General features: G+C 38.2%; 2 protein-coding genes across 3 annotated transcripts in view; both read left to right on the plus strand.

The window, feature by feature from the left end:
• The window catches only part of YEATS4 (YEATS domain containing 4), an 80874-nt gene extending 78819 nt beyond the window's left edge, over window positions 1-2055 (plus strand). Inside the window, exon 10 of the transcript XR_006204949.1 lies at window positions 2029-2055. The gene's annotated coding sequence lies outside the window, so the exon portion shown is untranslated. The remainder of the gene's footprint in view (window positions 1-2028) is intronic.
• A 6173-nt stretch (window positions 2056-8228) lies between these two features.
• The window catches only part of FRS2 (fibroblast growth factor receptor substrate 2), a 111081-nt gene continuing 93983 nt past the window's right edge, over window positions 8229-25326 (plus strand). For both annotated transcript variants that reach the window (XM_042947145.1, XM_042947150.1), the window contains exon 1: window positions 8229-8403. The gene's annotated coding sequence lies outside the window, so the exon portion shown is untranslated. The remainder of the gene's footprint in view (window positions 8404-25326) is intronic.

Genomic DNA, 25326 nt, shown 5'->3' on the forward strand with positions numbered 1-25326 from the left:
ATGTGACTAGAGTTCTTAGTATCACCAGACCCCCTATGTCTTTCTTGTTCACAGTAAGTGTGTATTAAATGTTTGTTTAGATCCAGGGTTATATCAAGTATACCTATATATCTCTATCTCTATCTCTGTCTCTATATCTATATCTATATCTATTTGATCTCTCTCTTTACAGAGAAGTTTGTAACTTCCAAGTGCATTGAGCTTATTGAAGGAATAATAAAATTTCAGCAGTTAATTTACTATAAGGGAAACATTTTAAATACATGTAGTTATAAACTGTTGCTTCAGCATTCTTTCTTCCTTCACAAAAGGTCATTAGTCTTCTCTTCAGGGAATGTTCTCCTCTTAAGGTCTCCTGAAGTACAATGTAGCTTTATTTTTCTTCTTTATTCTCTGGTCCCAAATACAGTCTCCACATGTGCTCTATCTTTGTAGGTGAAATGCTTCCTACCTCAGTAAAATCCAGCTTCTAAACGAATTTCTGTTGGTTTAGAGAGCAACTTGAGGATTCTGCCCTTGGCACCCTTTGATTTCCTTGGCATCTCTCCACAGTCACCATTTAGAAAGCTCCTGGTCGGCAGGATTTCTCTCCATCATACACTCTGAGGAGATTAAAAAAGGATTGTATTACATTGGCTTGAAAATGTGATGGAAAATAAAATTTGCTTTACCAAAAAAGAAAGCTTTTGAAACTCGAATTGTTCCATAAAGCCCTTATACAGGGATAGTTCTTGGGGGAGTAAAATGACAGATGTGGAAAAAGTTCCTTCTTATTTGGGTTGCCAGTAAGTAAATGTCACAGTGTTTAAAATCACACACACAACTAAAACAAGTTGCAAAACAATACGATTATATTTATGTTCTATAAAATAGAGGTGTGTATATACTTATAAAGCAAGCTTGGATTAAGATCTTAAGAAAGGTCCTGAGCACTAAAGAAGCTTCTGGTACATATGAAATAACATCCCTATTATTTACTTTAAGATTAAAACCATGCTAAAAATTAATTAAGCGTAAGGAAGTCCCAACAAATTCTGATTTTTAAAATCGATGCATTTGTAAGAATGTCAAAGTCTTTTCACCTTTTTTTTTTTTTTTTTTTTTTTTTGGTCCTGGTTTGTTATGTGCTTCATCTGCCTATCGGGCAATCTGTTTTGTTTGCATGAATGTAAAGGCACAGAGAAAGGTCTGGAAAGAATACCAAATCATTAACAGTGGTTCCACCTGTGGAGAGGAGTGGGCTGGGGAACGCAGAGCATTGTGCTTTTTCCATTTTACTCTTTTTTCCTCTCATCATTTATACACAAAATGTAGTCATTTATTTCATGTACAATTATTAAAATAAACAAACACATTGGAAAAACAAAACGCCTCACCTCTTACTTTTTAAATTTTTAAAATTTGAGTGTAGCTGACTCACAATGTTATATTGGTTTCAGGCATACAAAATAGTGATTTGATAAATCTATACGTTATACTGCTATACTCACAAAAAATGCAGCTACCTTGTGTCACCATACAGTGCTATTATAATATCATTGACTACATTTCTTCTGTTTTGCCTTTTATTCCCATGACTTCTTCATTCCATAACTGGGAGCCTGTATCTCCCTTTCCCCTTCACCCATTTTGCCCGTCTCCCCATACCCTTCCCCTTTGCCAACGTGCCAACCATCAATTGGTTCTCTATATTTACAGGTCTGGTTCTGCTTTTTTTGGTTTGTTTATACATTTATTTTGTTTAGATGCCACATACAAGTGAAATCGTATGGTATTTGTCTTTCTCAGTCTGACTTATTTCACTTAGCTTAATACCTTCTAGTTCCATCCATGTTGTTATAATTGGCACAATCTCATTCTTTTATGCGTTTTTATGGCTGTGTAATATCCCATTATATATGTATGATATATATATCATATATATATATATCATATATATATATATGATATATATATATATTCTACCACATCTTCCTCTCAACTTTTATTTTGCTATCAAATTTTAACATTGAAATGCTTATATTTCAGGGGCGCCTGGGTGGCTCAGTCGGTTGACTCAGTCTGACTTCGGCTCAGGTCATGATCTTACAGTTCGTGGGTTCAAGCCCCCCGTGCGGCTCTGTGCTGACAGCTCAGAGCCTGAAGCCTGCTTTGGATTCTGAGTCTTTCTCTCTCTCTGCCCCTCTCCTGCTCATACACACACTCTCTCTTTTTGTCTCAAAAATAAATAAAACATTAAAAAAAATTTTTTTAAGTGCTTATATTTCATATGTGTTCTCATAATCTGGAAATCTGGAGGGAACCTCAAATCATCTTCCAAACTGAGTGTATTGAATTGTATTATATTGTATGTATGGATGTATTTATTTATTTATTTTTGAGAGAGAGAGAGTGCAAGTGAACAAGGGGGGGAGAGAGAGGGAGAGAGAATCCCATGAGGGGCAGAGAGAGAGAGAGAGAGAGAGAGGCAGGGAGAGAGAGAGTGAGGAGCCCAAGGTGGGGCTTGAGCTCACCAACCTCGAGATCATGACCTGAGCCAAAGTCAGACACTTAACCCACTAAGCCACCCAGGCGCCCCTGTTGACTTTTCTTTCTTCCATTCGGCAACGTGGTTGGACAGCTACCCACTATTAGTCCTTCTCAGCCCCTACCACCACGGCCATTCATTGCACTCTTTCAATTGCCGGGCACTGGTGCACAGCTGTCCGTGTATTCACTGCTTGAACTCTCACAATGATCTTGTGAGGTGGGCACTGTTGTCACCGTCATTTTACAGTTGAAGGAGTAGAGACTGGAGAGATTTCACTGTCTTGTGCAAGCTGGGTCATACAGCTAGCAGGCACTGTCACTGAGACAGGTCTCTGACAGCCTGACTTCACATTCTGAATAGGAAAGAAGAAGGGGGTGGAGCTAGTCTGTAGTGTACAATTTTTACTTTATTTCATAGGTGGCACATACACTTTTGCCTAATTGGGAGGTGACTAAAAGCATCTGGGTCTGGTTGATGTGTTGGTTGAAAATTACTATTATTATGAGGATCATTATTATAGTATTTAGTAATTATGCAGTGCTTTATACTTCAAAGAACTGTGCTTTATAATCATTTATTAGCTATGTCTCACCACATCTCTATGGTACAAGATGCACTTACTGTGCATATTTTGCAGAAAGAGAAATTGAGGTAGAGTCAACCGGGCCACATCTGCATAAGAAAGAGTGAAGGTAGAATGCAACCTCTTAAATTCCAGAGACTCACTGAATGGCCTGATCTGGACAACAACAGAAGCTTAATTCTTGAAACCTTTTAAAGGGAGGTGTCGGTTCCAATATTTTTTTTTTTGATGTTTAATTAAAAATTCAATGTAACAACAACAAAAATTCAATGTAAAATACGCTAAAATTTGATGACCATTCCCTTTTAGGCCCTCGATTTTTGAATATTTTCTTTTTCATTTTTGGACTTTGACTGCATTTGTGTCAATGCGACATTTTTGCTCAAATTCAACCTTGCTGTCTCCCATTTCTCCATACGAGCACAATTTAACTACAGATACGGGTTTCCAGTGTCCATATCATATTGCTTCAAATTGCTTCCATTGTTTTTAAAAGATATCTTTTGTTCATGATAACTTGCAATAAAAACAAAGGGTTTGTGCAAGAATTATATTGGAATTAAAAGAAGTTTGAGATTTCTGACAGTTTATACACTTCAAACTGAAGATAATAAACATATCAACATGACTTGGGATGGAAGGCAGAGAGAGATGAGAAAGTTCTGTGGACATTTATTATAGTGCCTATTAAAAACCAGGAAGATACCAGGCGCTCTTCCATAAATCTGGTAGTCTCTTTCAGTTGGGAGGCAGTCATGGCTGTAGCACACGGGAAAGGCTCAATAAATATTAATTTAGTGGTTAAGACCATGTCTGTGAAGTTAGACTGCCTGGGTTCTAATCCTGGCGCCATTACTTGCTAGAACTAGCTATTCTTGTGTCTCTCCAGCTGGGCGGGGGTTGCGGGGGGGGGGGGGGGGAAGATGATCACACTCCATTAAGTTAGTTATCGTGAAGCTTATTTAAGTATTTGATATTATTTTTCTTTTCAATTTCCAAAGCTGTTGACAAGTAACATTAGCTACAATGCCATTAAAGTGTTGGTGGTAATGATATCTACAATTTGATGTCTCCATTTGCCTGGCTTGTTTAGAAATGGTACAACATGGTACCCCACAATTTTCTATCCCAGGAAAACAATTTAAAATTGCCCCCAAATACATTGCAATAAATAGTTATGAGCGCATGTAAAATCTACAAGGCAAAACTCTATACTTGTTTTTCCAAAACATCCATATGACCCCACACATCAGTGGCTCAAGCTCAGTGCCTTCCATGACGATTTCACGTGTGTGAGAGGCCAACTCATGTACCACCTGAATAAGGAGCTGTGTCTGAGCTAAAGACACTGACACTTTGTGGGATGCACCTTCGGTCTGCCAGAGTATCTACATTTTCAAGAGACACCAGCAATTGGGATTTTTATTTTACATGGTATTTCTTATTTTAAAAAATTTGACCCAATTTATTTCTTAGTACAAAAGTCTGTGGGTCGAACAGCACCTTTAAGGGCCCTCTGTCAAATATCTGCCAATTATACTAGCACATATATACAAGTACACTGTGCTTTTATTCAAATCAGCAAATGCTTTCCAAGCACTTGTGCTAAGGCATGAATAAAAGGCGAGGAAGACAAAATATGACAGTCTTTACAAACCTCACAGAAGAGGGTGACAAATGCGTAGCAGAGTGTGGAACCCAGGACTTAAGCCCGGTGAGTTAAGTACTTGATCAGGTCTACATTAAAATAAACAAAAAACAAAGAACCCCATTATTTGAAGGCTTGGCAACCAGTGGACACCCAAGTAGATGGCTCTATTGTTTCACAAAACACCTTAATGCATTTTGGGGGTGGGAGCTATACAAAACCAGAGCCAAGCCTTGCACGGTTCCAGGGGGACCATTCCTACTGTGGCTTGGGCAGCTGGCACCCCCTTGAGCACCATTCAGGTTGTATTCTTTATGAATGGTACCCCCCGGTTTGTGCAACCTGGTGATTCTGTCAACAAAGATAGGCCTGGAGTCTGGCCCGAGAGGAGGACTGAGAGCTAAATCCTTCTACATAATACAAAGGAATTTTAAATCTTTGCCTAGTGGGTGGAGGCAGGAGGGTGGAGGGATTCCTATGATGGGGAGAAGAAAGGGGTTTGGAAGAAAGATCTCTAAAATGAGGGTGGGCCAGCAATTTGGCAACAACCTGGAACCTACACCTGGTGAGAGATTCCCTGTAATGTTTGAAAGGGACACACAAAATCCTGTCATCTTCTTTACCTTCTAGGAGACATTGACAAATGAAGTCAAACAACTTTTTCTTTGGCATCAAATATAGCCTTTGAACCTCTTATGTGTGAATCAGCAGATAACCAGGAAAGTTTCAATGCTCAGGCTCACATAGCAACACTTGGCTAAATATACAATACTATAACAACTTGCCTTTTTACTCTTTTTCTTCAAAAAGCTCAAAGTGCTTATACTTTTATTTCCTCATTTGTTCTAACATTCCAGTGTGGGAGGGGAAGATTTATGATAACATTATTTATAGATGGAGAAATTGAAATAGAGATTAAATCGCTTACTCAATGTTGCATAGTTTGGGTGGCGGAGCCCACACTGGAATTTGGTTCTCCAAGCTCCTGCCACGGAGTGGAGAGAGCAGGAGTTTTGCAATTAGAGAAATCTTTGTTGGAACAATCCAGATTTCTGCCCCTTAATAACAATGTGGCCTTAAGTCAATCATTTCACCTAGGTCTCAGTTTTTCTCTTCTGTAAAATTGAAGACCATAAAACCTCGTATTAGTAGAGTGAAGACTGATTTAGAAAATGCGTGTAAAGCCCTGCCACAGAGTAGTTCCCAAATAAGATTAGTTCCTCCCCTAACCCAGTATTATCTGGTTAAATTTCAGCACAGATTTAAAGTAATCAAAAAAGAATCCTCCATGAATACTAATTTTTTTCTAGCCTCATCTCCCTTTGAGAGCAAACATAAATAAAAGTGTTTCAACACATCATTTAATCCAATGGGAGAACTTTTGCTTCACTAGAGTTATTCCTGTTGTGGATAATTAGAAAAAAAAAGAGAGAGAGAGAGAGAGAGAGTATGTGGAAGACGAGAGTGGAGTGCAGTGTTTCTATAACTTGAGAATGTGTCGGAGTAACCTGCAAGGCCTGTTATAACACAAATTGCTGGAACCCACCCCAGAGTTTCTGATTCACAAGGTCTGGAGTGGGGCCTAATAATTTGCATTTGTAACAAGTTTACAGACAATGTTGATGTTGATGTAGCTAGTCCAGGGGCTACATCTCTGGAGAAGCACTAGCCGTGTGTGGTTAAGTGAAATTCTAGGGGTGGGGCCCAGCAATCTGTGCTTTATCAAGATCTCTGGGTAATTTTGATGCACTTATCAGTTTGAGAACCACTGGCAAAGTAGTGAAAAGTATCTGAGGAGACAGACCCACATTCAAATCCTGACTGCACCACTTACTAGTTAGATAAACTAGGTTGGGCGACAGACCTCTAGCGTCCTGTGAGAGCCTGACAGACAAAGTCTGCGATTCAGGTTTCCTCTCACTGTCCCTACAAGCTCCTTGGTGGAAAGAGAAGTTAGTGACTCCTGCCAACCTGGGCTCTGTTTTTCACTTCTTCACACTTCGAGGCACGAAAGTTGCTTAATTTTGGGTATTAGGGAAGTATTTACAAACACTTCTGCAATCACAAAAATAAAATAAACAAGACGGCCGTGTAAATAAAGCCAGTGGCAAAGGCATTGTTTACAACTTAAATTCATAATAATGGGTTCTGAACCATGTCCATTTCCCTGCCTTTCTTAGTAGAAAATTTAAGAAATCTTCCTCCCCCACAGTTTTAAGAGATGCTTGTAAATTTGTTTTGCAGATAGTATGCATGCTAAGAGTTTCCCGCACCCTCCCTCCCATGTCTGGCCTCAGATACAGAATCTGCCTCAAATGTTCAGTGCCTTCCTGATTTTGTGACTCAGGATTTTTTTTTTTTCTTCTTTCCCTTCTTTCCTTGCTTGGCATCTGGCTCTGTAGGTCCTCATACTGTCCCAGCTCACAGTGTCACAAGAATCCAGGCTGGCCCCAGGACATTCTTTGGCTTACCTACCTTCATTTTTACGATTGCAAAATCCTCTACTCTTTATTTCCTTAACTAACCTTTTCTATCGCTTACTGCTAACCCACAGTTTCCAAATTACCCCCTGCTAGAGTGATCCTGATCCGGGGAGAAATTGTTCCTATTGATGATGAAGTATGAAAATTGTTAACGTTTACCCAGTCTTACTTGTTACTAGGTACACTGAAGTGTTTATCATGCATTTTCATTTTGAATTCCTACAACAATCCGGAGGTGATTACACATATACGTGCACACACACGGCAAATGAAGAACCTGAGGTTTAGAGAGGTCAAGCAACTTGCCCAAGGTAAAAGAGTAAGAGTAAATAACAGGATCCAGCCAAGATTTGAGTCTCCCAGCTCTTGGCTTCTGTTCAAATACCAAGTAATGCTGAAATATAGGAATATAATTTGCCTCCTGTCCTTAAAGAACTTAAAAATCTTGTTAGGGGTAGACGAGATTTATACACGCAACACAAATTAAAATCAAGAGCCACTGTTTATGGTATTGGGTTTGACCGGCTTCCTCCTCTGCAACATGCAGATAATAACAGCAACCTCAAGGGGCTTGGGGATGATTAACTGAGTTAAGCATCCGAAGCGCGTAGTACATACAGTGCCTGTGTGGAGTTAGCGTTCAAAAAAATGTTAACTACCATTATTTTTAAAGGAGGCGGACTGGAGTGGAGAAAATACTGGAGTCGGAAGGCCGGTTGTGTACGCTAGACCCCTGCACCCAAATTCCCCGATCCTCGGTTTCATGGTCTGGAAAATTAGGTGGCTGGAGTGGAATAACTGGAAGAGCAGTAAGGGACGCAACCATAGCCTGAAGATCCAAAGGGCCTCGGCGCAGAAAGGGTTAGTGACGAGTCTGGGGGCGGTTTTACGGCGCTAGGCGGGAGAGGCCCCGCCCCGCCCCGCCCCACCCCGCCCGGGAGGCCCTGGCAGCTCCGGCCCGCTAGCAGTTCCGGTGCCAAAACCCTTCCCTCCCCCGCTCCCCCGGAAGTGCTTTTCCAAGGTTCGGGCCGGAGAGAGGCCTGGTAGGCACAGCTGCTGTGGCTCGATCGGCTCCGCGTAAGGGCTCCTGCCCTGGTCGGAGCCCGGAGGTCCGCGGCCGCCGACCCGCGCCTGCTCCCTCCCAACGTCCAGGCTGACGGTGAGTGGCCGGGGGAGCACACCCGGACTGCCGCCGGCCGCGTCAGGGCTTGTGCTCTCGGGCCCCCGCTGCCCGCTCTACGTTGCGGGCTCGGCTGTCGGGGTTCGGGGAAGGGGCTTGACGACCGCCGACGTTCTCGCACAGTCCGCCGGGCGGGAAGAAGCGGGCGGCCGGGCCTTGGGGTAGGCGGGGCGGAGCCGAGGAGGGGGTTCCTGGAGCTGTTGTAGCCGTTGGGACTTCAGAGTGGGGATGGGCTGGGCCTCCGTCCATCCGACCTCCTCATTTCTGCTCCCCCAAATCTTCGCGCTGCATTTCAGATTTGGTTTTCTGTGTCGACATGGGGCTGGGAACCTGGACACCAGACTCTGTCATGGTTCCATTTCCCGACTTTTGCATCCTTTGGCTCTGTCCTCGGGTCAGTAATTAGCCTGGGTCCCAGGGGTGTCGTCTCCTCGGTCCCAGAGCTGGGCGATGCCTGTGTAGATGCGGGGGATCCTTTGCAAAGCTTTTCGTCCAGACCCGCCTAGGGGTTTCCCGGGATCGAATTGGACTGCTCTCGGGACCGGTTCTGGATACGTAGGTCAGTGTGGCACCAGCGTGTCTCCCACGATCTTTACTCACTGGAAAGCTTGCTCAAGCTGTTGTTGAAGTCACTTAGAAAAACAACTTGCTCGAGCAAAGTCAGTAGTTGAGATGAGTTGTCTTTTTTCTTGCAGGCTTAAGGATGCTGTTCTCTAATATGCACTCCTAATTCTTGTGGCCATCTGAAGTCACAGTTGTACGATGAGTTCAGTCTGCGGTTATTGCATGAATTAATTGCAGAGGGTTGGCGAATTCTTGTATCCCCTCTTTCCCGAAGTTTGTATGCCTTCATATTTGGAACTGTCATTTTCCTTAACCTTTAAAGAAAAAATTTTTTTTCTCAGTAACTCCATCGGGGTTTCGTATACTGTTGCAATTGTGCTGCATTGCAGAGGGTGCACACAGGTGGGCAGAGGGGTTTCCTGGGTGTGTGTTTTTAACCTATATTTTGAAGTGTTTACCTCCGACAAATTGAGAGTTTCCTAGAGGAGGAGAAAGTGATGTAGGTAGTTTTGTTTCTGTTTTTGGTTTTGGTTTTTTTAGTGAACAGATTTTATATAATAAACTGCTGGAAGGTTTATAGGAGATAAGGGTTTTCCACACTTAATAGTGATTTTTAAATTATCACAAGAAAATGTGGTTACTGCAGGTTATGGCTGTCTGCAGATGACCGCTGATTTTGCAATGCTAGTATACACAAAACCATCTTTGTGAAACCAGTGACACTTTGCTGCATTTCTCATCTTGTGCTTATATTAGGACATACACTGTAGTTTTTTGGGGACTTACCTCATTCTCCTCCCACTACTGGAAGGGAAGGTAATATCATGAATTAGGGAAAGTAGACTGAAGTGATAAGTTTCAGTGAGGTCTCCTGTGGACCAGAACATTTATTTTAGTGTTGTTGATTTTCAACAGGCATAGGGTGGATGATTTTTTAAAAACGGTTTCTTTTATTCCTTTATTGATTGGTCAAAGGGTGGATGGTTTTTAAAGTCCCTGGAAAAAATTGTGGAGGGAAGATTAGTTGCCCGTGTTTTAGATAGGAACTCTAGATTCTTAGTCATTTGAAGTACTTAATTGTTTAGAGCTTCTGGTTGGAATATTGGAATAAAGAAAATCTGCAAAAGGAGTCAAGTTAGACATGATTCTGAATCCATACTGAGAGTATGATAGCTAATGTGTTTAGAAGGGAAGTATGTAAAGAATTGTAAGAGCAGAAGAAGGTAATTGGGGAATTTCAGGTGCCCTTAGGCACTGTAAATTTTATTATGTTCAAGTTCATTCAATAGATATTAAACATTTACATTGTAAATTTTATTGTATTATTCAAGTCAATTCATTGGATACTGAACTTTTGCTGTTAGGCATCAAGCTATGTCAGGCAACCATGTAGGAACAAATAAAGATATGGCCAAAAGCATTAAAATTCATGTGTTGGCAGTAATTTCCTAGGATGTGTCAGAAATCATGAAGAGGTGAATTGAATTGTTAGGCATATTAAATTTTTTCTAATGGGAGGTGGGTGTTGTGTGTTTCATGAAAAGCACTGTTAGGCATTGTAGGATACAAAGATTAAGTTTTTGGTCTTTATGAATTTGAAATCTAGAAGGGGATGTAAGATATCTGCATAAAAATATGTAAATGCTTACTGTGTGAGTGGTTTGACCCAAAGTTTGGAATTCTATGAAAGGAAAATTGGTTCATTTTTAACTGGAGTAATCAGCTAAAAAGTGGAAAGTGGTGGAGGTTAATAATATTTATGAAGGTAGCTCTGAAGCTGTTGAACACTTAGCACTATGCTTTATGCTCTTGGACTTACATACATTTTCTAAGTTTCACAACAACATATAAGCATCTTTCTTAATCACGAGGGCAATACTCAAATATCTTAAGTTGCTGAGTCTCCGTTTGAATCTAGGTCTGCCTGGCACCAAAGCCCGTGCATTTCCACTATATCATGCTGCCTCCCAATAAACTGGTAACCTGATTTTACCATTGCAGAGGGTAAGACTTTGCTAAGACAAAAATTTAGGGGTTGGTAGTAGGTGGATGAAGAAGGCTTTTCAAATAAAGGGAATGAGGTAAGCACAAGTGTGGAGGTGGGAAAGGCCATCGTATACACAGAGAAAAGTTAGTGGACAGATTACTTAGAATATAGGGTTGATTTTTGGAAATGAGAGATGCAGTTTGAAATTTTAACTGGGGCTGGATTGAGGAACATACTTAAATGCTGTATTTAGGAGTTAATGAGAAACAACGAGGTCTAATAGTGTCATATGTAAAATGGTTGTAGAAAGCCAACTTTCAATATACATATTGGGCAAGGGCAGTGGCATTGAGATGGGGCGGGGGGAGGAGCAATTGTTGGGGGAAGGTTGGGGGGAACTGGAAGTTGAAAATTATACTCATTTTAAGTATGGGTGATGGTGACGGTGGTACTATTATTAGAAATATAGGCAAGGAGGTGCATAGTATGATCAGTTTTGAATATGTTGAGTTTTTTATGTACTTGCAAAACACTGGAAATGCCCAGAGGCTTTTGGAAATGTGGGTTTGTAGTTCATGAGAGAGGTCAATGCTAGGCATATATTAAATATGGGTGTAGAGGACAATACAAATAGATGCACTTGTTGAATCTGTATAAATAGGAGATGAAAGAGCCAGGGGAGAGTTTATGAGGGAAGAAAAAAAATTGAACCTTTATTTGAGATGGCATCTGTTTAAAACAGGAGGAAAATAAATATAGTCTGTATTGTATTCTTCTCCCTCTCATTGCAGATTCAGGAGTACAAAGAATCTGATCATTGAAAATCCAGTCGGGAAATACAATTTTTTTGCCATTGCTAGCAAGAATATTATGCTACTGTTACCCCATTTCATAGAGGCTGAGTTATTTCAGAGTCATTTGTTCCAGAGTGTTAGGCTTTGATTACTTAAGAGCTGTTTGGTCTTTTCTTTTGGGCATTTGCTGGCAAGTGATATGTGAGGATTTGGAAGCAAATCTCTGATAAGTATTCTGTTTATTTATGTGTGTGACTTTTAATTTTGATTTCGATATCAAGAGTCTCTGAATATTCAAATATATTTTTGTGCCTTACTTTCCTACTGCCTGCTAATAGTGCCTTTTATAGAAAATGGTATTTAATTACATACTTTTTTTTTTTTAATTTTTGACGTTTTATTTTTTGAGAGGGAGAGACAGAGCGTGAGCAGGGGAGGGGCAGAGAGAGAGAGGGAGACACAGAATCCGATGCAGGCTCCAGGCTCTGAGCCGTCAGCACAGAGCCCGACACAGGGCTCGAATCCATGAACGTGAGATCGTGACCTGAGCCGAAGTTGGAGGCTCAACTGACTGAGCCACCCAGGCACCCCTAATTATGTATTTTTTTTCCAACTCTCTTTTATAAGTACTTTTGATGAACATAAGCAGTTTTGTCTTTAATGTTCTGATTATTCTAGAGGGATAGAATTGTAAGATACTTTTATCCATCACGTAATGATACATATATAAAAACTATGTATTTTTATTTGGGAACTATTTAAGTACTGTAGATTTTTAGAATTTCCTGTAGTTTTCTGTTTAGATACTTAAATATGGGGAACCTGTGTATTAATGTGTAAAAAATTGTAATAGTTTAAGGAATGAGGCTTAGAGTTGTAACTTTATGAGGACAAGTTTATTATTTTTAGACTGAGTAACCATGGAAGTGCTTATTTCCTTCTTGAGGATTAATATACCCCTTTTATTTTTGAGGAATATGTTTTTTTACTATATCAGGCACTTGGGAATGTCCTAAGAGTCCTGCGTCAGTGTTGTTGGAGGCAGGGGGGTTTGTGTGTGCTTTGTCTGGGCTGGTTGGCTTAGTTGCAGTGAGCCTGGTATTATTGAGGCAAAGGTCAGGAGTTCCATTTAGCTTTAGTCTGAGTGATGGCCAGGGAAGTACACCTCTAGCCAGCTGTCTTGGAAATTCCTCAGTTGTCATTGGTCACAAAGGTGACTGGATTAGGATGGATCTTTATACCACTGAAAGGATATTAGCGGAAACTTAGCATAATGGTTAGTAACTCTGACTCTGGAATTAGACAGATCTGTGTCAAAATTCTTGGTCTGTGACGTTGGGAGAGTCCCTAAACCTTTCCAAGCCTCTATTTCCTCATTATTGAATAGGTTAATATTTGGTTTGGGCATGTCCTACCGTTGTTTTCTTTTTCCAAGTGGGAGTTAGCTGCTTAGACCTGTGGTTCCCTAGTGCTGGACTATGAAGTGTAGTCCGTGAGAGTTCTCACTTGTCTGAAATGAGAATGAATTAGCTTTTCATAAAACTAGATCTGTTGAATTTAAAAGACAGTATTTTTTCTAAAAGTATCTTTTACCATTTCTGATGTAAGCATATTAGTTCTTTTATGAAATAATGCTGGTGGTAATTGACAGTTATTTTCTTTTTAAATGTTCTTGTCAAAATAATAGTTGGCAACTCTATGCATGTCCCTCAGTTTTATTGTTTTTAAGATTATGCGTGTCCCCCCAGATGTTATTGTTTTTAAGATTATGGTTCTGTGAGATTTGAAAATCTTAGCTTAAACAGAACCAGGGAATTGGGGGAGATTACTTATCCAATATATTATACATAGTCATGTTAGGTGTGGGGTACATTCTACCCTTCCATTACCCAATAGGGGCTGTATTTTGATTCTCACCACCGCTGAATTTAATGTTGTGAAGTTTTACATGAAGACCTTCAAGGAGCAGTTCAGATTATTTTCAATTCAGACAGGTTGCTTCAAAATATTTAAAGCTGTATTTCCTAACCAGAGTCTCGAGAGGAAACTGGTAAACTATGGGGGATGTCTGGGGGTGCTGCTCTAAGACATTACTCTGTTGATTAGCCAACAAGATAAATAACTAGCCTTTGACATAGTGAAGTAGTAGAAATTGGCTTTCCTTTTCACCTCTTCTGCAGGGAAGATCTTTGAAGCTAGAGTACGAAAAGCTTTTTTAATATAGCAAGTAAACCTTGTACAAATATCAGTATTCAAAATGCTTTCTAGAGAAAGAATAGTTCAGCACTTTGCATAATGGGTTATGTAAGTGGAGCCACAGAAGTCCTCCTGGGGACACAAACCAATTATTAGCATAAGCACTATTGAAATTACATTCAGTTGTCTAGATGGGAAGTGTTTTTACTCCCTCGTTCACTTAGCACTGGGGGGCCGAAAACTTAAGGTGCAGAAGCCTAAATGACTGTTAAATTAAGGCTTAACATTGGTTTCCTTTTAGTGTTTTTGGATAGGTAATTTTAAGCATTGCGAGTGCTATAGAAATATTGAATATGTGTTAGAATACCTAAAGGAAAATGTTCAGGTTAAGTTGAAATAGCTTAGGCCCTCTGTCTTTTAATGTTAAAGGAAACTGGAGGTTTGTTGCTTTAGATATTAAGGATGTTATTGTTTTATACAGTTTTGTTGTATATCATTGTTTCTGGTAGGTAAAAGACTCGTATAGAATTCATTTATTTTAAAAATGTTTACATTTTTCCTCGGAAATACTTCTGATGGCAGAAATGAATGGTATGCTCAGAAGTCTGGAGAGGTAGCCCAAAGAGTCCTGCTCTAGGTAGAAAACTTCATGATTCCTATAAAAATTCACATGAATTTCACATTTTGCTATTTTATGTAGATGTAAACAGTGTTTTAAAGCACTGTCGGCTAAAATTGGTGCCCCCCAAAAGGAGCGATATGTTCATCCTGGGGAGTTTCATATCCCTATGACATGGCTTTTTTAGTAGCAACTGTGCTTAACCATTTATTTTTGGCTCATAAAAGAAAGTGCTGTGTTTAATGCTTTTTGGTGGGACATGGGATTGTGGGCAATTATTGACACTTTATAGGTTTTTAACAAACATCAAACGGTTTTGAATACTACTAAGAAGCTGTAGTTTCATAGAAATAAAATGACTTTAAAAGGAGATTTAATCAATTTTAAGATGTTCTTTTATATTTTAAGATTATTCAATTATCAACATATTTCTAGTGTTACAAAAAATATCGCAGCAGTGTCTAATTGAACTTTCTGTAATGATGGAAATGTTCTAAGTCTGCTATTTAATATAGTGACCCTCATATTCCTACCAAGCACTTAAAGTGTGTCTAGTTTTATAGAAGAACTTTTAAATTTTATGTACTTTTAATTAGTTTAATTGCGAATAGCCTCACTTGTGGCTAGTGACTACTGTTAGCGCTGCTTTCAAGGGTTAGGAAGCCCAGGAGAAGGGAGGTTAGAAATCTTTCTGCCACTCCTCAGCTCAGTTATAAGCCAAGATTAGGCACGTGGTAAGTGTTTCTTAAATGAAATAAAATTTTTATTTCAATTTTTTTTTTTTTTTTTAATTTGAGAGAGAGAGAGAGAGAGAGGGTGCGAGTGAGTGGGGGAGAAGGGCAAAGGGAGAGGGAAAGAGAATCGTAAGCGGGCTCAGTCCTACAACCTTGGTACCGTGACCTGAGCCAGAATCAGGAGTCTGAGGCTCAACCGACCGAGCCATCGATGGGCCCCCGTTGTTTCAATTTTTAAGACCAAAGTTTGTGAAATAATCTATTATTTTTAGAGAGTGATCACTAGTCTTGATTATTTTCTTCTGTGTTAATTTTTAAATTTTACTTTCATTACAAGAGTATACAGTGTACTGAATGTACAGTTTAAATAATTATACAATTGGGGCGCCTGGGTGGCTCAGTTGGTTGGGCATCTGACTTCAGCTCAGGTCATGATCTGGCATTCTGTGAGTTTGAGCCCCCGTGAGTTCAAGCCCCACGTTGGGCCCTGTGCTGACAGCTCAGAGCCTGGAGCCTGCTTCTGATTCTGTGTCTCCCTCTCTCTGGCCCTCCCCTGCTCACACTCTGTCTCACTCTCTTAAAAATATATAAACATTAAAAATAAATAGATAGATAGATAGATAAACAATGAACTACCATTCATTGGTAGTTCTATTCTATGGAAAAATAGAACGTTGCTAGTATCTTTGGAGTCCCTTTATACTCCTCACCATTTGTGTTCTCTGACATGTGTTCTAAGTCACCACCATCTAAATTTTGTGTTAATCGTTCCCTTTTCCTTTTTATTTTAATGAATTAAAAAAATTCATTTCCCTTTATTCCAGTTTGGAAGTTAAATTTTATGTAGTTTTCCTTTATTTTAGTTTTTCCTTAATCCCAACAAATTAGATATTATTATTGTTTTAAACACTTGCTTTAATTTGCCTCTGTATTTACAAATGTCTTTGCTCATCATTCCCATTTGCATCTCAGACCTCTTGTCTGGGATCTAAGACCATTTTGTCTCTGCCTGAAACATATCCTTTACAGTTTTCTTTAGTGAGGGTCTGTTGTTGGAAAATGTTTCATTTGTTTGAAAATACATCTAAGTCTCATTCCTGAAGATGGGTTTTTCTGAGTATGCATTCTGTGTTAGCAGTTAGCATTCTTTGTTCATATAGCTCTTATTCCATTCTCTTCTGGCTTCTGTTGCTTTGAAAAATCTGTAATCCATCTAATTGCCATTCTTTTACAGATACCTGTTGTTTTATTATAGCTATATTTAGAATATTTAGAATCTGTTTTGCACACCATATTTGGGTATGTCTAGAAGTTGATTTCTTTTTATTTATCATGCTTGGAATTCACCAGGCCATAGAATCTGAGGATTGGTCTCTTGCAAAAATTTTGGAGAACTTTAGGCCATTTTCTCCTCAGATTTTATCTTCTGTATTTTTTTAATCTGGAACTTGTATGGAAGTATACTCAGTCTTCTTACTGTACCCTCTATGCCTCTTAACCTGTCATATTTCATTTTTTATATTTCATATTTTCCATTTCTTTATCTTTCTGTGTTGTGTTCTAGACAGTTAGATCTTTCTTCCATTTGGCTAATTCTTGCTTCAGCTGTGTTTAACCAGTTTATTGAATTAAAAAAAATTTTTTTTCACTTTGTTTTAACTATGATATTTTTATAGTAAAATATACTTACCACTTTAAACTTTTATTTTATTTTCTGAAAGTACTTTTATTTATTTTGAGAGAGACAGCACAAGTTGCAGAGGGGCAGACAGTGAGGGAGAGAGAGAATCCCAAGCAGGCTCCACATTGACGTTGTGGAGCCTGAGCCGGGGCTTGAACTCATGAAACTGTGAGATCATGACCTGAGCTGAAAACAAGCATCAGATGTTTAACCGACTAAGCCACCCAGGTGCTCCTAAACTATTTTAAAGTGTTAGTTCCGTGATGTTAAGTACATTCACTAACACCACTGTCCATCTCCAGACCTTTTTTTATCATCACAAACTGAAACCTGTGCCCATTAAACAATAATTTCCCATTTCCCTCCCTTTACTAGCCCCTGGCAGGAACTGTTATACTTACTGTTTCTATGAATTTGGCTATTCTAGTACCTCATATAAATGGATCATATAATATTTGTCCATTTGTGTCTGGCTTATTCACTTAACATAATGTCTTCAAGGTTCATCCATGTTGTGTAGTATGTTCATTGAGTTTTAAAAACTTTTTACCTACTCTATTTTTTCATTAAGTTCCTTTTTAAGACTGCTTTATCCTTATTATTTTTTGGTAGTCTGCTTTTTCTTGGCCATGTTCTCAAACTTTTATTTTTAAAAAAACCTATTAAATATATTTCTTTTATATTTGTCTGATAATTTCTATATCTGAAATCTTTGCATATGATTCTGCTGTTTGTTTTGGTGTATTAATTTTACAGAGTGATTTTTAATACTACTTTAAAATCGTAGGTTAGGGGCGCCTGGGTGGCTCAGTTGGTTATGTCCGACTCCAGCTCAGGTCGTGATCTCGTGGTTTGTGGGTTCGTGCCCCTCAATGGGCTCTGTGCTGACAGCTCGGAGCCTGGAACCTGCTTTGGATTCTGTGTTTCTGGCTCTCTCTGTCCCTCCCCCACTCATGCTCTGTCTCTCTCTGTCTCTCAAAAATAAATAAACATTAAAAAGTAAGATAAAATAAATAAAATTGTGTAGTTTAGAGCTTATAAGTAAACCCCTGGTGGTTAGTATCTTGTTTTCTTAAATTTTGGTCAAAATGTTGTTTGGTTTATTTATGGTATAGTTACTTTTTTTCCTTTGCAACTAATAAGCAACCTGCAGGGAGGTATCCTAGTGTTTTATTTTTTCTTAATGAAAAACTAAGTACAGTAATATAACTTATCTTTGTATAGTCCTTTCTAGTTTGCCAAGGATTTTTATATTTTATGATTTTAATTTATAGTTCTGGAAACTAAGACAGACATAGCTAATAAGAGGTAGCATTGGAATTTAAACCCTGGTTTACTTAATATTCTTTTTACTAGCTACACTTGCTTTTTAAGTTATCAGATAGACTGTAAACTTAGGGCATGGTCTTTGTGTGTCTTGTGCACTGTTACACTGTCAGTACCTTGAACTTTTGAATGAATAAATAACGTAGACATGAGTTGTTCTCTGACGAGGGTCTTATAAGGTAGTATTGTTATAATCATGTTCTTATGTAGTTTATGTTTATATATGCATATAGATAGATATAATGTATAATTACCATATAATTATATACATGTGATTGTTGAGAGCTTAGAGCTTGTGTGGGAGAGGTTTTTGATGCTTTGCATAACTCCAGCTAAGATTTTCAGATCAAAAAGTTGATGGATTTGCATATAGCAAAGATTTGGTTTACTTGAAAATACTAGATGTTGAAGGGGTGTGTGGGTGGCTCAGTCAGTTAAGTGTCCAACTGTAGATGTTGGCTCAGGTCATGATCTCACAGTTGGTGAGTTCAAGCCCACAGCACAGAGCCTGTTTGAGATTCTCTCCCTCTCTCTCTCTGCCCCTCCGCTGCGCGCGCGCTCTCTCTCTCTCTCTCTCTCTCAAAATAAATAAATAAATTAAATATTAGGAAAAAAACATTAGGTGGTGAAGGTTGGTGAGGCAGATTTCTTACACCAGTTCAGTTCTTTTTCTAGTTGTTAAACAATTCTTTAAGATTTGGTCATCAGAGGAAATGACTCTCAAGGTTTTCCTAAGGTCACTTTTTGCATGGATAAACTAAGATGTCATGTTGGTTAAGGTAATCTTTTGACCTGGTGAATTGGTAGAATCTGGGTCCTTTTTTCGCTTACTTCCTACCTTCTATCTCCCATTCTCAGTTAAAGCTGGAAGGACTTAGGAATTATTGAATCTTGGCTAAAACATGAATTCATTCAATGAATGACTGAGTCAGTAAATAGTTATTGGGAGACTAGTAGGTATCAAGAGCCATGCTTGGCATTGAGGTTAAAATGGAGAATCAAGGTGGATGTGATTGCTATCATGTAGCACAATTTAGAGGTCATGAACTATTATATCCTTTGTCTGTGTTAGTCACTTAATATATTTAAATTGAATATGTGTAAGAAAATCTTATTTATATCTGTTGAAACTTTTCTGGCAAGGGAGAAAATTCTGAGGACTGTTGCTTAATGGAATATGTAAGTATAGGGTTTGAGATTCAGAACTATTCACTTAAGCATATTCTGAAAATTGACTGATACTTTCATTTAAATTGAAGCCTTTTATTAAAGCCTGACTTAAGTAAGTTACGGTTCAATCTAAAGTCTGCTATTTGCCTCATGTGGTTTTGTGAATAGTTAGTAGGCAGTAGTGTCTTGAAAGATATATATTTCATGGCTCATTTTACATTACTTTATCTCCCACCCCCTCAAAAAAAAAAAAGTGCCTAATATATATGTAAGTAGGCATAGGCATTAAAAAAAAAAAACAAACTTTTATTATGAGGTAGAGACTCATAGGAAGTTGCAAAAATAGTCGTGTCCTATATACTCTTACCTCAGTTTCCCCAATGGTGACGTTTTATATAGCTGTCGTACATATGAAAATCGGAAAGTTGATATTGGTACATTACTGTTAACTACACTACAGACCATGTACAGATTTCATCATTTTTAAACCTTGCATCTCTGTGTGTGTATGTGTGTAGTTCTATACAGTTTTATCCCATGTAAAGTTTTGTGTAACCACTACCATGATCAAAATTCAGAACTGTTCAATCACCACAGAACTCCCATGTTACCTGTATATATTCACAACCCCACCCAACACTAGTTTTACCATTATGAGAATTTTGTGTGAATGAAATAATATAGTATGTAGCCTTTTGAGATGTATATTTTAAAACTCTAATTTGTTTTAATTCCAGAAGTAAAATAACATTTCAGAAAGGTTAGACAGTGGAAAAAACATAATTTGAAACCACCCTCTCATACTTATCATTTTGGAGTTTTTTACAGCCTTTTTCATATGATGTTTTATATCATATTTTTAGCAAATGCTCAACTTTGCTTTTTTTAACTTAATATTACATTAAATATTTTCTGTTACCATCATACTTAATTTTTACTATTATAGGAAATGTTGCAGAAAACACCTTTGAGCATATAGATTTCATCATATTTCTAGTTATTTCCTTAGGGCAGATCCCAAATGTGTGATATTAAGACAAAGGATATGAAGGTTTATTAGTCTTGAAACATTTGGTCAAATTGTTCCCCAAGAGGATAGTATTACATAGTATTACTAGTACTGTTTCACTGTATCCTTGTTAGATTGGATATTAGTGTTACTCCCCCCCCCCCCCCCCGACTTAATAAGGTGAAAAAGGTACTTCACTGTTCTAATTTTAGAGTGCATTTCTTTATGTAACATTTTTTTCTTTGAAGAGGAAAATTGATTGTAGTGTCAGAATGACATGAACTTTTAAAAATGTGATTTTGCTTTTAAGTAATTTAGAAAAGCATTTTAACGTCTCTGTTAGTGTTCAGCAGTTCTGAGCAGGAGGTTGAATCACCAGATCCTTCTTCTTTACATTACCTGTACCTCCTTAGTTTGCAGGTATTACCTGCGATGCCAGTTTCTGCATTGCTTCTCTCTGGTCTCTACCGTTCTTAGTTACTATCCTCAGTCTGGATTCTTGACCTTTTCCCCTGTTCCTCATCAGAGAGTGGCTGCTCCCTCCACTGGTACCACACCAGCACTTCATTCATTTCTCCCATGTTCTTGTCAGCTTCAAGTGCAAGGTCATGCTGCTATGTTAATGCATTACTGTGATGTTATCCTTATGGCTAAGTATAATCCTGGGACACTCTGGTGGCCACCACAGAAGTTATATGGCTAATAATGTATGGAGTATATATAAGGTACATGAACACAAAAGTAACAGAATACAAGGAAATTGTACACCTTTTACTTTTCTGTATGTTTTGGAAGATAGCAGTATTCTTAGAATAATAGGCCATCAGGATAATAATAAAACCCTTAAAACAAAAGTTTTTAGTTGAATGTTACTAAGTGCTGTGCACTCTGCAAGCAGTTTATTTAGACTTCACAATTTTCCCATAAATTATGGGGGTATCTAGATAGGAAGATCACATACGTGATATGGAATAGGTAATTGAAAAAGTTGGTTAGCAAACTGATACACTGTTTATAATTTTAACTCAAATATACACTATATTCCTTCACCATTTTTTGGCCTCTACAGTGTCAGTGTTTTTCTTTATGGGTAGATCCTTTGATTAAAATTCTGGATTGTCAGGGCACCTGGGTGGCTCAGTCAGTAAGTGTCTGACTTTTGCTCAGATCATGATATCGCAGTTCTTGAGGTTAAGCCCCATGTCAGTCTCTGCACTGACAGCTCAGAGCCTGGAGCCTACTGCGGATTCTGTGTCTCCCTCTGTCTCTCTCTGCCCCTCCCCTGCTTGCATTCTGTCTGTCTGTCTCTCTCAAAAATAAACATTAAAAAAAAAAAAAAAAGAATTCTAGATTGTCTTTTTAACATAATCCACACCTAGGAGGCATAATCTATTAGATATCATAACAGTATCCATTTCCTATAGAAGAGAGAATTTAAAGCACTTTCTGTGGTTTTATGCTTTTTTTCCTTATTCTTTTAAAGCTGTTTTATATACATGTAATTCCATAATAACTTTTAAGAAAACAATTAGCCTTTGAATCTTTTTGAACTTTTCAACATAATTTTCAGAGAAAACCACCCCTTTCGCACTCATAATCTGTCAGAAACAGCCGGCTCTTGTTAAGCGTCCAGCTCATTTGTTGAGAGCAGAAGGGTGGGGGCATGCCAAGAAAGTGGTCTACTTGGAAGAATCTACCAGGTGCAAGTGGTCAGCCTGTGGTGGGCATCAGGGAGTGGTTTATAGAGGGGTTGGAGGGCTTTATTTCTGTAAATTATGATAAGGTAAAGGCCTATTGAAAGAGTTTCTCCTGAATGAGCATTCTTTTTTTTTTTAATTTTTTTAATTATTATTTTTTAATGTTTTTATTTATTTTTGAGACAGAGAGAGACAGAGCATGAGCAGGGGAGGGGCAGAGAGAGAGAGGGAGACACAGAAACCGAAGCAGGCTCCAGGGGCTGAACTGTCAACACAGAGCCCGACGCAGGGCTTGAACTCACGGACTGTGAGATCATGACCTGAGCTGAAGTCGGACGCTTAACCGACTGAGCCACCCAGGCGCCCCCTGAATTAGCATTCTTATTTCCATATTATAGATGAGAAAGCTGAGGCCTCAGAGAGTTGAGTAACATTCCCAAGGTCAGGCAAATAATAAGTGGTAGAGCCCGGGACTTGTACCTGGAGTCTGTATAGATTCAAATATAGAGTGTCCTCTTAATTGCGCAGGCGCTAGATGCCTTGCAGGTCATCTGGTTTACCCAGTTCAATGAGTACTCTTGGGTGGTCTTCAGGTCATGCTTGGGGGTCATGGTTTGACAATTATTCTACTTCTTGGGTCCTAGTTTCACGTTGCACTTTAGTATTTCTTTTGTACTATGTAAAAAACGAGAGTGCATTCCCAGGTGAAAATTAGGCTTATAATATTTGTTTTATTTGATATATACATCCTGATATTGGATGTGTATATTTGAGAAATATGGCTAAGATCTTGTGTTGTAACAGCTGAGGTAATCGTGAAATTAAACACTGTAAAAGGGAAAAGTGGAGTAGAGAACACAGACATAAACTTTTCTCTCCCTTCTGTTAAATTTCCTTCATAATTTGGGATCTGATCAGTCATCTTTATCCATGTCATTACTTGTTATTTCATGAAATATCAATTGAGCTATTAGGATTTAAAGAAGAAGATATTTTCTTGTAATTCATGGGTGTCTTTCTGTCCTCTCCAAGAACACATAAGCCTTTTGCTGATAAATGTTTGTCAATATTTAGAGTCTGATATGTATTTTTAGTTTGCATTTTGCTTTTCTAGAACAGAAAAAAAAGAAAACATCAAACAAACCTTAAAATACCCTTATTTCCATTAGTTTTCAGATGTTAGAGTCCAAAAAAGTTTTCCCACAAAGTAAAATGCATGTATTACAAAATAATTCATTGGGTTTTCTATTTTTATTACTGAAGACTATAACTACAAGCAGGGCTTCTGATCATTATGAGATAATTGGTGTTACCACATTGAGTTTTAATTCCAGCATTACAAATAGAAATTTTTTTTTTTTTTTTTTCAGTTAGCATAGAGAGCTGTATTTCAGGTAGTATATGAGACTATTAGGCAATTTTTAAACCTTGAAAATAACTTAAGGAGGTCTCAGTTTTACTTTAGGTGGTCCTTGACTCAAGATAGGAAACCATTGACATGAATTTAAATATGTATTTGTTTAGTTGTTGATCCCTGAGTTTGATATGATTATAATTAATATTATGATTAGCAGTACTCTTTGAGTGTATATCAAATACCTCAGACACTCGAGCCATAATAAATGTAAAATAATTTAGAATAAAAGTGAACATTGTCAGTTGGTAATATTCTTGTCCATTTTGTAAATGTCAAGATATATTTAAACTCTGCATAATAATGATGAGGCACTTTTTACTATCTGTTTTCTTTCTTTCTTTCTTTCTTTCTTTCTTTCTTTCTTTCTTTCTTTCTTTCTTTCTTTCTATGTTTATTTATCTTGAGAGAGAGGGAGAGAGAGAGAGAATCCCAAGCAGGCTCCACACTGCCGGTGCAGAGCCCAACGCAGGGCTTGATCTCATGAAGCATGAGATCATGACCTGAGCTAAAATCGAGAGTCAGATGCTCAGCTGACTGAGCCACCCAGGCACCCCTACTTCCTGTTTTTTTAAGTATATCTTTATTTCATGAGTTAGTTTGTTGTTTGAGTATTTGAACCTGGTAAAGGAATGTATAGATTATTTTTGATATGCTAGCTAGCATCTTTCATTTACTAGATATAGTCTAGACCTCATTAGGCTAATTGGTTATGACAACAAGCCTTTGTGCTATTTAGTTTGATTTTTTGTTTTGTTTTAAACAGATCATGAAGCCAGAATTGGAATGGTACATAGCAATATAGCTGTGTGCTTAAATGGAAGTCAGTGTTGTTAACAAGAGACCCCATAAAAGGATTTTTTATTTTACAAAAAATAAATATGATCCTCTTTCTAAATATTACCATCTTATATACTCCACTCCCCTTTCAAGATTTTTTTTCTAGTTTTCTGGTTTTATAATCGAACGGTCAGATTATAATAAACTTTTGAAGCAGAGGAAGAAGAGGGGATCAGATTAGTATTAGCTGCTGTTGTGTTAATTGTTCTTTTCATCTAGTAGCAAAAATCATATTAAGGAACAACATTTAAAAATTAGCTTGAGAAAGAGTTTGAACTGTTTCTTTCAATTTCTTGAGTTTTAATTACTGAGGGACTGCTGTGTTCAATGTTACTTGGAATTTAAGAGATAAAGAGAAAAATTCCATTAAAAACGATATCTTAAAAGTTTGTTATTTTGGCACTTGAAACTTACTGCACCACGACTTTGTCTTTGTCTTCCCCTTCCCCCCCTTCCCTGTTTTTTAACTGCCTTTTGGATTCAAATGATTTTGGCATTTCTTAGATTCTTCACTAAATATTTCTGGTGATATAGCCATTTGAGATCTAGACCTTAACCAGGAATTCCAGCCAGTTTTTTTTTTTTTTCCTTTTGATGACACACAGTGCTGACAAAATTATATTACATCCAGTTTTATTTCTGTAATCAAGGTTGCTTTTGGGTGAGATAAATTCCTCATCTATTTCATCACCTATTGTACTTTGTTTTGACTGGTGCAAAGTTGCCATAGTGGTGCATCTTCTCACCAAGGAGGAAATGAGAACGTTGGTTATTGGGTAACTTCTAGCAGCATAGATTCTTAGTTAACACTGCCTACAGATGAGGAGGTAGAACTATTTATGTGTCAGAGGATCAGGGAGAATTGTCTAAA

This window comes from Panthera leo, chromosome B4 (assembly GCF_018350215.1).
Source record: "Panthera leo isolate Ple1 chromosome B4, P.leo_Ple1_pat1.1, whole genome shotgun sequence".
NCBI lineage: Eukaryota > Metazoa > Chordata > Mammalia > Carnivora > Felidae > Panthera > Panthera leo.